General features: G+C 47.6%; 1 pseudogene; it reads right to left on the reverse strand.

Annotated features, from left to right (window-relative positions):
- Positions 1 to 5,759: 5,759 nt before the first annotated feature.
- Positions 5,760 to 8,166, reverse strand: LOC136577973 (mitochondrial dynamics protein MID49-like; annotated as a pseudogene).
- Between the last annotated feature and the right edge of the window lie 1,945 nt (positions 8,167 to 10,111).

A 10,111-nucleotide genomic window follows, 5' to 3' on the forward strand; every position in this document is an offset into this window, starting at 1 on the left:
CCCTGCCATATATGCCGAGCCCGTGCATCGCATGGTAGCATATTCGCTCATGTGAATAAGCCCTTATATTGTATGACTTTTTGATTGCTTTTTATTACATTTTCTCTTGGAGACGGTGGTGACTAAAGCGCAATTTTGTGTTTTTTTTTTTTCTGATGATGTTTACCGTGCTGGGTAAACAATGCCTTAGGACAGCCTCAGACGACCGTATATCGGCCGGGTTTTCTCTGCAGGGGGATGAGGCTGTAAGAGCCGGGAGCAGTGCACTGAGCTCCCGCCCCCTCTCTGCCCCTCGCCACTATTTGCAATGGTCGTCTGCATAAGCCCTTAGTTTGATAGATCAAACTTTTATGGACGCAGAGATGCCAAGGCAGAATAAACAGTGTTCCAAGTGCAGGCATTAAGACACACTTGATTTAGAGTACCTCCACATGGTGATCCCTTAATTTAGGATGCCCTTGTGTGAACAACTAAAGACGTGTAGCTCAACCCAGCAGTCCCAGACTTCAGGACGCTCGAGTATGTAAATTAAAGACAAGTACCTCTGCACTGGGCCTTGGGAAAACACACTCGCGGTTCGCTCACGCTCCCTCTCTCTCTGGGGCTTACTCTTCGCTCATGCTAGAACAGTCAATCAAGGGAACCTCTCCTCTTCTTCCATTCTTCACTGCGTGAGGGTTGAAGGTACCCCCATGGAGCCAGCACTCTTGATCAGGAACCCAGAAGAATCTCAACCTCTGAAGAATGGACCCCTCAGAACTCCTTTCCCACTCTCAGACACTCACATTTATAGCCTCATACCACGTGACAGGACCTAAATTGATACATTCACAGGCAATTTGCAGGCCCTTGCAAACACTTAACCCATCACACGCTGCAGCTGTGCAATACACATAAGAGCATGACTAGACAGATTTGCACAGTACACCAACATAAGACAGGACATGTATGACATTATGGAGTGAGCCAGGAAAGCATGTACTGGGCCACTACACAATCCTAACCCTGGGGCTGACCCAAAAAGGGCTGGGGCCTCATATGGGCTGGGGCCTATTCTGTTAGGTATGTACCTTACAGAGCAGACTGCTAGGGGGAGGCACCCGGTTCATGGTCTATTGGGCTCTGCCATGGCCTTCTGGATCGTGGTTTTTAAGGTACCATTTAAGCTCTCTGCTCTACCTCTGCTTTGTGGATGGTACGGGGCATAAAAGGCCTGTTCTACCCCCAAGGCTTTCATTACTTTCTGTATCACTTCTCCTGTGGAGGGAGTACCTCGGTCACTCTCAGTTATCTCTGGTACACCGTACCTGAATACCACCTCAGATATCAGTTCTTGGCGGTCCTGAGCGGGAAAACCCCAGTCGATCAAATGAGGATAGGTTATCAATAAAAATAGCCCAGAAAAGCCCTTCAATCCACAATCAGGCTCTGGTGGTGGCTAATCTCCTTGGGAACAAAAGGATGGGGTATGAAAAATGAACATCCCTATCCGTCTTTTCTTTGACATCAGTCAGGTGACAGTTGAGCTACCCTAATACCCATTAGAGAGTCGTCTGGCCCTGCCGTTATCAGCAGGTTTGGATGACTAAACTCTAATATGTATGGGGGCCTTAGGCTTCCTTCACATGGGTAACACGAAAAAAAAGATTGCTCACCTATTCTGGTGGCACCCCATCCATCGCTGTAGTCTCAGTACCTGCCGCTCGGAACCCAGCGGAAGCGGTGGGCGGTCATGTGCCATTCATTTTGCATGTGACCACTCAGCCATTTGTAGGAAGGTGATCGGGTGCCCGCTGACAGCGCTGGTATACACTGGGATCGCAGGTGAAGCCGCTGCTCCATCCCCTGCCTACTGGCCGGCGCTTGGAATTGCAGGAGCAGCTCCTATTGATTTCATTAAAGGCTGTTGCTGCAGTTACAAGCGCCGGCCACTACACAGATGTCGGAGCAGCGGCTCCCGCTGCGACCCCAGTGTATATCAGTGCTGTTAGCGGACAGCAAATCAACCATTGACAACCTATTCTGAGGATAGGTCAATAACCCTTTCCAATCCATTTTTGGATTAAGGGTTTCCTAGGGGGCTTGTGATTTCTGCCGTTTTATATAACGGCGCCATCTACTGGCTAATTCAATAACTACATGATGGGATGTGTGGGAGCAGCCTGACGAGTGGCCGGCGGAATAATATAAGTATACACTGTCTAACAAGCATACATCTTCCGATATTGGAGCTGTACTGACTTCAGTGGTTAACATATTTGTTATCCCTGATCCTGTTCCACTTCTTTAGTCACCCAGTCTGCAAGAAAAATGTTATACAAAGTGATCACAAAGCTGTATGTGGCCCAAAACAGTACCAACGGAAACTTCAGGCTGCCTACAAAAACCGCACCGTCACACAGCTGCATCGATGGAGAAATAACGTGATGGAGCTCAAAAAATGGGGGCAGTCAGCTTCTTATTTCTTAAAAACATGGAAATTTGGTATCGCCGTATTCATACTGATCCACAAAATCAAGTTAACGTCATTTTTTTCTGTACTATTGACGTCATGAAAACAAGACCCCTTAACAACAGCGTGATTGTGTTTTTTCAGTTCATTTTATGGCACCCTTGTAAAATACAACTCGCCCTCACATGGCAGTGCCATCTGATACACGAGAGTTGCGTCTCAGTCGTAACATCTATACTTTTTTATTTAGGAGAAGCCATTTTCACATCAAAGCTGTTGACCCTCGTTCTAGTGGTCCAACCACAACCAATTTTGCTGGGCATGAAGAAATGTGGCTTTGGTGCCAGTTGTAATATATGATCAGACAGAGCAATCCAATCCTGAGGCTCCGACTACTAGAGGGGAGGCTCAACCCCCATCTGTGAAGGTCGGGAAAACAAACAAGCATGCTTTAATTAAGCTGCGGGCACCATGAATAGTCTATGGGCGGCTTGAACTCCGGATTATCCGTGCGAGTGCCCCACGTGGATCCTGGGACATGAGCCCTAAAATAGAATTCAAGTTTCTCACACACTATGCGAATAGCTGCAGGATATTCCATAGACGGACCCGTACTGTCTATGCTGCCCCCATTGCATAATCCAGTCCCTCTCGATCGGTGATGTGAATGACATCTCCTACATCATCCACAGCACTGTCCGAATCTGATGCATGTGCCGTGACCACAAACCAGCGCATGCGCAGAAAAATCACTTGAGTGCATCCACAATAGGGCCCGGCGATCCCACACTGCAGCCCCGCAGTCCTTCCGGTCTTTGTTGTGGACCGGCTACCACCTGATCACTGTAGCCAATTAGGGGCCCCAGTAGTCCGGTATCCTTCTCCTGGCATGGATGCTGCTAGTGGATATGCCAGGAGAACAACAACTGGCCCTTGCAGCGGTCAGGTGGTAGTCGTTCCACAACACAGATCGGGAGGACTGGGGGGTCTGCAGCGCTGGATCGCCGGGTCTGTCAGCGGATAAGTCCCTCTATGATGTTATTTTGGCATGCGCAGACATAAAGCCCCATTCACAGGAGCGCATTTTCGGTCCATATTTTTTACTGACTGAATACGGACGGCGCACAAACCCACCTAATTTGTTGTATTCAGATGTGCGGTTTTTGGGGGGTATTTTTTAAATGTGGACTTATATTGCGCAAAAAAATAAAATCGAAATACGTCCTACTTTATTCCATATTTACGGACCAAAATCACCCAATAAAGTCTATAAAGAACATTTTTTGCACGCTCCCTTTTCTGTGGATTGTGACAAAATGGACATCACATGGGCCTTCTTGCTTTTTTTTCGCCCACACATGAAAAACAGCTGACACATGGATGCAGCATGGACATAAGAATAAAACACACGCACGGACAACCCCTATACGGCCGGCTCCACCCGGGCGAACACATATTTGCAAGCGACGGGACACTGTGAATTTGCGGAATGAGCAATGCTTTTTTGCACGCGCATTGAAGTATCGTACTATATATTTGGCCCCGCAGGACATGTTCATTTGTGTGCGGCAAACAAAAACACCCCAATTGAAATGGCTAATTAGTTCCAGAGGTGTTCTTTTTCCAGTGCGATTACAGTGTTTCACGCATCTCCATGCGTATTGTGTGCCCCCGTTGACTTCTATGGGGACCTGTGGTGCGCAAATGTGCAGAAAAATAGAGCAATGTTTTATCTTTCTTTTGCGTAAGCGAAATGTAAATGAAGTCATTGAGATCAGCGGGTTCTGTTCTCTGCATATTGCGGGTGAAGCCAGCCTAACTGAATGGCTGCCCGTCTGGCCACATGGCATCGCCCGCCCTATATATATAGCGGGGTTATCTCTGCACTGACACACTGTATACATACATCCTCCTACGCACCAATAACCTCCGCACGCCGCGGTCAGGGGAAAAACTTTATCATCACAACCTATTTAAAAAAAAATAGAATTTGAAGCAGCAAAATTTTCAATGGAAATCAGCAGCCGAGGCGAAACCGCGAGAGGCCAGCGGCGCGGTCTAGACACAGATAGACCCCACAGCGGTGCGCCTAGTGCCGGGTTATATGGCTGCACCCACCAGTAACATCACAGTGCACAACACCAAGGCTTGTATACACCGGTTAGTAAAAGGTCTCCGCAAATCCTTGAGTCATCCTCTTATGGAAAGAGGATTCTTAGTGATATCTGGGCGGTGACCACTATGGGAGTTGTAGTGGCGGCCATATTGATTGTGACCCAACTTTCCCAGAAACAGAATGACTCAAGTCCATAGACTTTCACTGCCTCCATTCACCACGTGTTACGCACGGGAAAAAGGCGTGCAAAATACGGGGTGACAATACCCCTTGTGAATGAGACCTTCTGTACACACATCGCTTCTGCAGGAATTCTAGTTATTGTCCTAAACTACAGTTCCCAGCAGGCATTGCCAGACTGACAGTCTGACTAATCGCACACCGATCTGAATTTTAAAGATACAGAAACTTTTATAATCAAAAGCATAATTCAACCAGACAACATCAAAGAATTGCCTAGAAGTAAAACTCAATAGTATGTGAGCGCAGAGCCCGTCCATATCAGTCCGCTGGTCGGCTTCAGTATAGAACACTGGCAGATGAGAGACGAATGGAAAGGCAGCAAAAAAGGAATTCTAGTCCTGCTTAGGGAGATTAAAGGGGCTCTCCATTTGTGTACATAAAGTTAATTGAAGCAAGAACCGGATGTTCTACTGTTAGAGGAAAGACAGTTCCATCACCAACACAGAAGGATGTTCTTTACTGTAAGAGCAGTGTAACTGTGGGACACAAAATCCACAAACAAGGCCATCAACTAACTTTATTGAATGTTCCTGGAGAAGCACAGATACAAGTAAAGCTTACATCACAGTGTAAGGAAAAGTTTTGCAACTTTCTAATATAGTTTGCATTTCAATTTTAAATATTCAAGATCTTTGCCTGCTGTCAGTGAATAGAAACATTGTTTATACCTCAAGGCTTATAAACCTGCCCTTGATCATGTGCTGCTCCTGGCATGTTACAATGTATCAGAGCTCTCCTTTCTAGTGGGCGGTGCAGCTGTGTGAGCAGGATACGTTTTCAAACTCTGTGTTTGCATTCACTGAAAGCAAGCAGAGATTTTGAAAATTGTCAGCAAGTAATACACATGTATATTAGCAGTTGTAGACCTTTTCATTATACAGTAGCAAGAGTAATTCTGTAGAGACCTCTGGCAGGATGCACTCAGCATTAAGTACCCGATGGCGGCCGTCAGTTGGCTGTAAACAACCTCATTTTCTCAGCAAGGAGCTGGGATCAGAAGAAAAACCTGATACAGTCCAAAGCCGATCTCCTCCTTCATCGGGACGAGAATAAATTGACTTCTTCGTTAAAATAGCAAGGGAGGGTCCTGCTGCCCAGATACCCGATGAGCGCCTCTATGACCTGTAGTAAGCGGTCGGCTATACTAGACTCTGACCAATCAGATGAGTCATTACTGACATGGAGAACAACACGTCTTAGATGGGTTGAAGACAGTTGGCCAAGTGCTGAGCGCTGATGGCCGATATTCTTTAGGCCTCATGTCCACGGGGAAAATAAGAATTAAAATCCGCAGCGGATTTTAACTCTTCTCCCGCGCGCGGATCCGCACCCCATAGGGATGCATTGACCACCCACAGGTAGATAAATACCCGCGGATCGTCATTAAAAGTGATTTTTAAAAAAATGGAGCATGAAAAAATCTGGACCATGCTCCATTTTCATGCGGGTAAAATCATATTTTACTCACACGCTCCGGTTCTTCTCTTCGCAGCGGCGCCATCTTCTCTCAGTCGCGGCCGGATCATTTTGCTTTGGCCCGGCGCATGCGCGGGGCACGTCACCGACGTCATCATGCACATCCGCCGAGCCGAAGAAAGAAGATCCGGCCGCGACGAGAGAAGATGACGCCGCAGCGAAGAGAAGAAACGGAGCGGATGGGAGGTGAGTTTCTCATTTATTCTTATTTTCAGCGCTCATGTCCGCGGGGCAGGAGGGACCCGCTGCAGATTCTACATGGAGAATCCGTAGCGGATCTGATTTTCCCCGTGGACATGAGGCCTTAGTATGTGTAGGCGCTTCTGTTGAATCGTTGCTGTCTAGGCCCTGGAGCCGGAGAATCTCCTCGAGGTAAAAGGACCTTTGCCAGGGGTTTTCGGACGGTACGGTAGAGTGGGGGTATGCCAGCAGGATAATGTCTTTGGTTTCAGCCTAAGGTCATGAGTGGCAACAACCGGCCAAACATTGTACTCAAGGACCGTCCCGATCGATGGCCAGTTAATGGACGATGTGATGGTCTTGTGCAAGGACTCCACGATTATCCTGGTAGAAAGGTAGCCCCCCAACATATACCTGTCCCATGGACTAAGCCCCCAGACTGTATACTCCAGAATAACCCTTTTAATTATCCAAAATAGAGCGTCATTGAGGATAGAGCATCATTGAGGATAGAGCGTCATGGGGGATAGAGCTTCATTGAGGATAGAGCGTCATTGAGGATAGAGCGTCATTGAGGATAGAGCGTCATTGAGGATAGAGCGTCATTGAGATGGTCCACAGATCCGGTTCAAGTATTAGAGGCAGTAATACGTAAGCCTGGTCCAAACTGGTAACGGGGAGGCCATTACCCAGGGAACCCCCCAACTGCATGGCAAACAAAGGCATTCCGGGGTGCTTTGCCTTCAGAATGTCCTGTAGTTCGCTAACAAAGTCCATCAGCAGCTGTCTGGCCACTTGTGTCTTGTCTTCGGGTACAACTGCTTTGTGGATGTAGTAATGCAGGAGGGTCTCCCGTACGGTGAGGCACATAGGGGTCTTCTCAGCAGCAGGGGGTTGTGGAGGATCACTGCTCGAAGCTGCGACATCTGGAAGGATGGAAAGAAAAGAATCAGGCTCTCCTTCGCTCCATCTCTTGCTATAAAAGGAACCGGTCAACTCCGAACGGCACTGAACACTAAGTTATAGTGTGTGGGGAGGCGGCGGGAGTCAGGGGGGATGTATTACCTTTACTCACCTACTCCTGCACTGCTCCACTCACCTGCTCCTAGTAAAGTCCGCACGCAGTCAAAAAAATAGGACCATTTTCAGAGCGCTGTGCGAACACAGTCCCATAGGCTTCCAGGGGAGAGCGTGTGCACAGCAGTTTGAAAAGAGCTTGGACACCGCAGGAGGGTCAAAAAGAAAAATACATTTTTTGACTCTCCCAAGGTGTCCACGATCCGTCCAAAAATCGGACTCTTTTCAAACTGCTGTGCCTCCCCCAGATTCTCAGGGGCGTAGCATTTAGGAATATGTAGCGTTCACGCTCCCTAAGGGACATTCATAGAAGATTAGACGACAGTTTCTCACACAAAAAAGCAGCAAATTTTTGCACGTGGGGATCTGAGTAAAAACGGGCAACTTTTTCACTTTCTAGGTCACCGACTACCAATTATTTTTTAAAGAGCGTGGCTTGTCAGAAAGGTGGCGTGGCTAGCAGAGACCGCCACATTTATGTATAATATACGCTGGTGTAAACTATACCAGAAATGAACACCAGATCGGATCCTGCATACATTTCTGATTAGGTGCATGGAGGAGCTGAGATGTGCCTAATATATGAAGAGTTGTGCTCCTACTCATGTATTAGGTGCGTCATGCCCCGCTGGAAATATTAAGACCAGCACTTGAAATACGGGGCTTAATAACATTTCCCTGGTGTTGTAGTCTGAAGTAGAAATAAACCAGGAGATTTCTGTTAGCAGCTTTGGGTATGACTGGAGTAGAGATGTGATATAGCATATTATATATGATATTATATCCACTGGTGAGGACACTTTCGGTTCCTCTGCTGACCTGTGACAGGCGGGTCGGGCTCGGGTGCTGCTAATGCACTGCTCAAGTCCGGGCAGGTTGCTTTTCACAGACGTTTGGGGGAGGCCTTCATCGGAACGGCTTACTTCCAGCTTTCTTCTATGGTTTTCTCTTCCACTTTCTCCTCAGGAGGCGATGCTGCTCGGTGAATCAGCTGCAGACAATAGGAGTAGAATTAGCCATAATCATGTGCAGAATCAGTTTTACAGCAATGACTCATTTAAAGGGACCATGACCCAAATGGATATGTATTTTTCATTTACACAGTGCCAAATTTGAAATCTCCTTTAACGGGGTCTTTCCCATTAATGACATTCTTCACTTTTTTACACGAAAGGCAATATATGTTTGATCACTGGGGGTCCAACTGCTGGGACTCCCAGCGATCCTGAAACTAGCTCATCCGAATGCCCCATATGAATAGAGCAGCAGTGCGTATGTTGAACCGCTCCCCCGTTCCCTGCTACTATGGGAAGAAGGGAGATGGATGTCCTTGGCAATCTCCTTCTGTCCCATAGAAGTGAATGAGACAGTAGTCATGCCTGTACATCGCCACTCCATTCATGTGAGGCATTTGGGTGCACCAGGCTCAGAGTCGCTGAGGGTCCCAGCAGTCAGACATGTATCCCCTATTCTGTAGACAGGGAATAGAGCTCTGAAGTGCTAAAACCCCTTTGAGTATAATTTACCACTTACATATAATTCCTGAGTTATATCATGTCTTATACTCCAGTCACACATAAAGCGGCAAAAAGGGGGGCAGCTTTTTGCCACAAACGGCTAATCGCACCGCAGGAACTTACTTTTTTTGTTCGCAATGCATGGCCAATCGCACCGCAGGTACATTTTTCTTTGTTCACTACACATGGCCAATCGCACCACGGGCACTTCTTTTTGCCACACTTGGCCAATCGCAAGGTGGGCACCTTTTTTTCGTTTCCCCACACACAGTCAATCGTACCTTGGGCACCTTACGGCCAATCGCGCCATGGTCACCACTCTTTTTCGTTTGCCACACACGGCCAATTGCACCATGGGCACCTTTTTCTTTGTTCGCCACACACGGCCAATCGCAGTGCGGGCACCTTTTTTTTGTTTGCCACACACAGTCAATCGCACCTTGGGCACCTTACGGCCAATCGTGCCATGGTCACCACTCTTTTTCGTTTGCCACACACGGCCAATTGCACCATGGGCACCTTTTTCTTTGTTCGCCACACACGGCCAATTGCACTGCGAACACCTTTTTTTTGTTCACCACATGCAGCCAATTGCACCGCATTGAGATGCAGCAGATGTCAGTCCGGAGGCAATGGGTCCCAGAGAAAAACACATAGTGTCCCAGTAAAAATAACACCCCCCTAGTGTCCCCAGTAGTAATAGTACCCCCTAGTGGCCCCAGTAGTAATAATGCCCTCATAGTAGCCCTAGTAGTAATAATACTCCATAGTGACCTCAGTAGTAATAATGGCCCCCATAGTGGCCCCAGTAGTAATAATGCCCCTATAGTGGCCCCAGTAGTAATAATACCCCCATAGTGCCCCCAGTAGTAATAATGCCCCTATAGTGGCCCCAGTAGTAATACTGCCCTCATTGTGGCCCCAGTAGTAATAATACCCCCATAGTGGCCCCAGTAGTAATAATGCCCCTATAGTGGCCTCAGTAGTAGTAATACCCCCCTAGTGGCCCTAGTACTAATAATACCCCTATAGTGGCCCCAGTAGTAATAA

Source organism: Eleutherodactylus coqui, chromosome 8, assembly GCF_035609145.1.
Source record: "Eleutherodactylus coqui strain aEleCoq1 chromosome 8, aEleCoq1.hap1, whole genome shotgun sequence".
In the NCBI taxonomy this organism is placed as follows: Eukaryota; Metazoa; Chordata; class Amphibia; order Anura; family Eleutherodactylidae; genus Eleutherodactylus; species Eleutherodactylus coqui.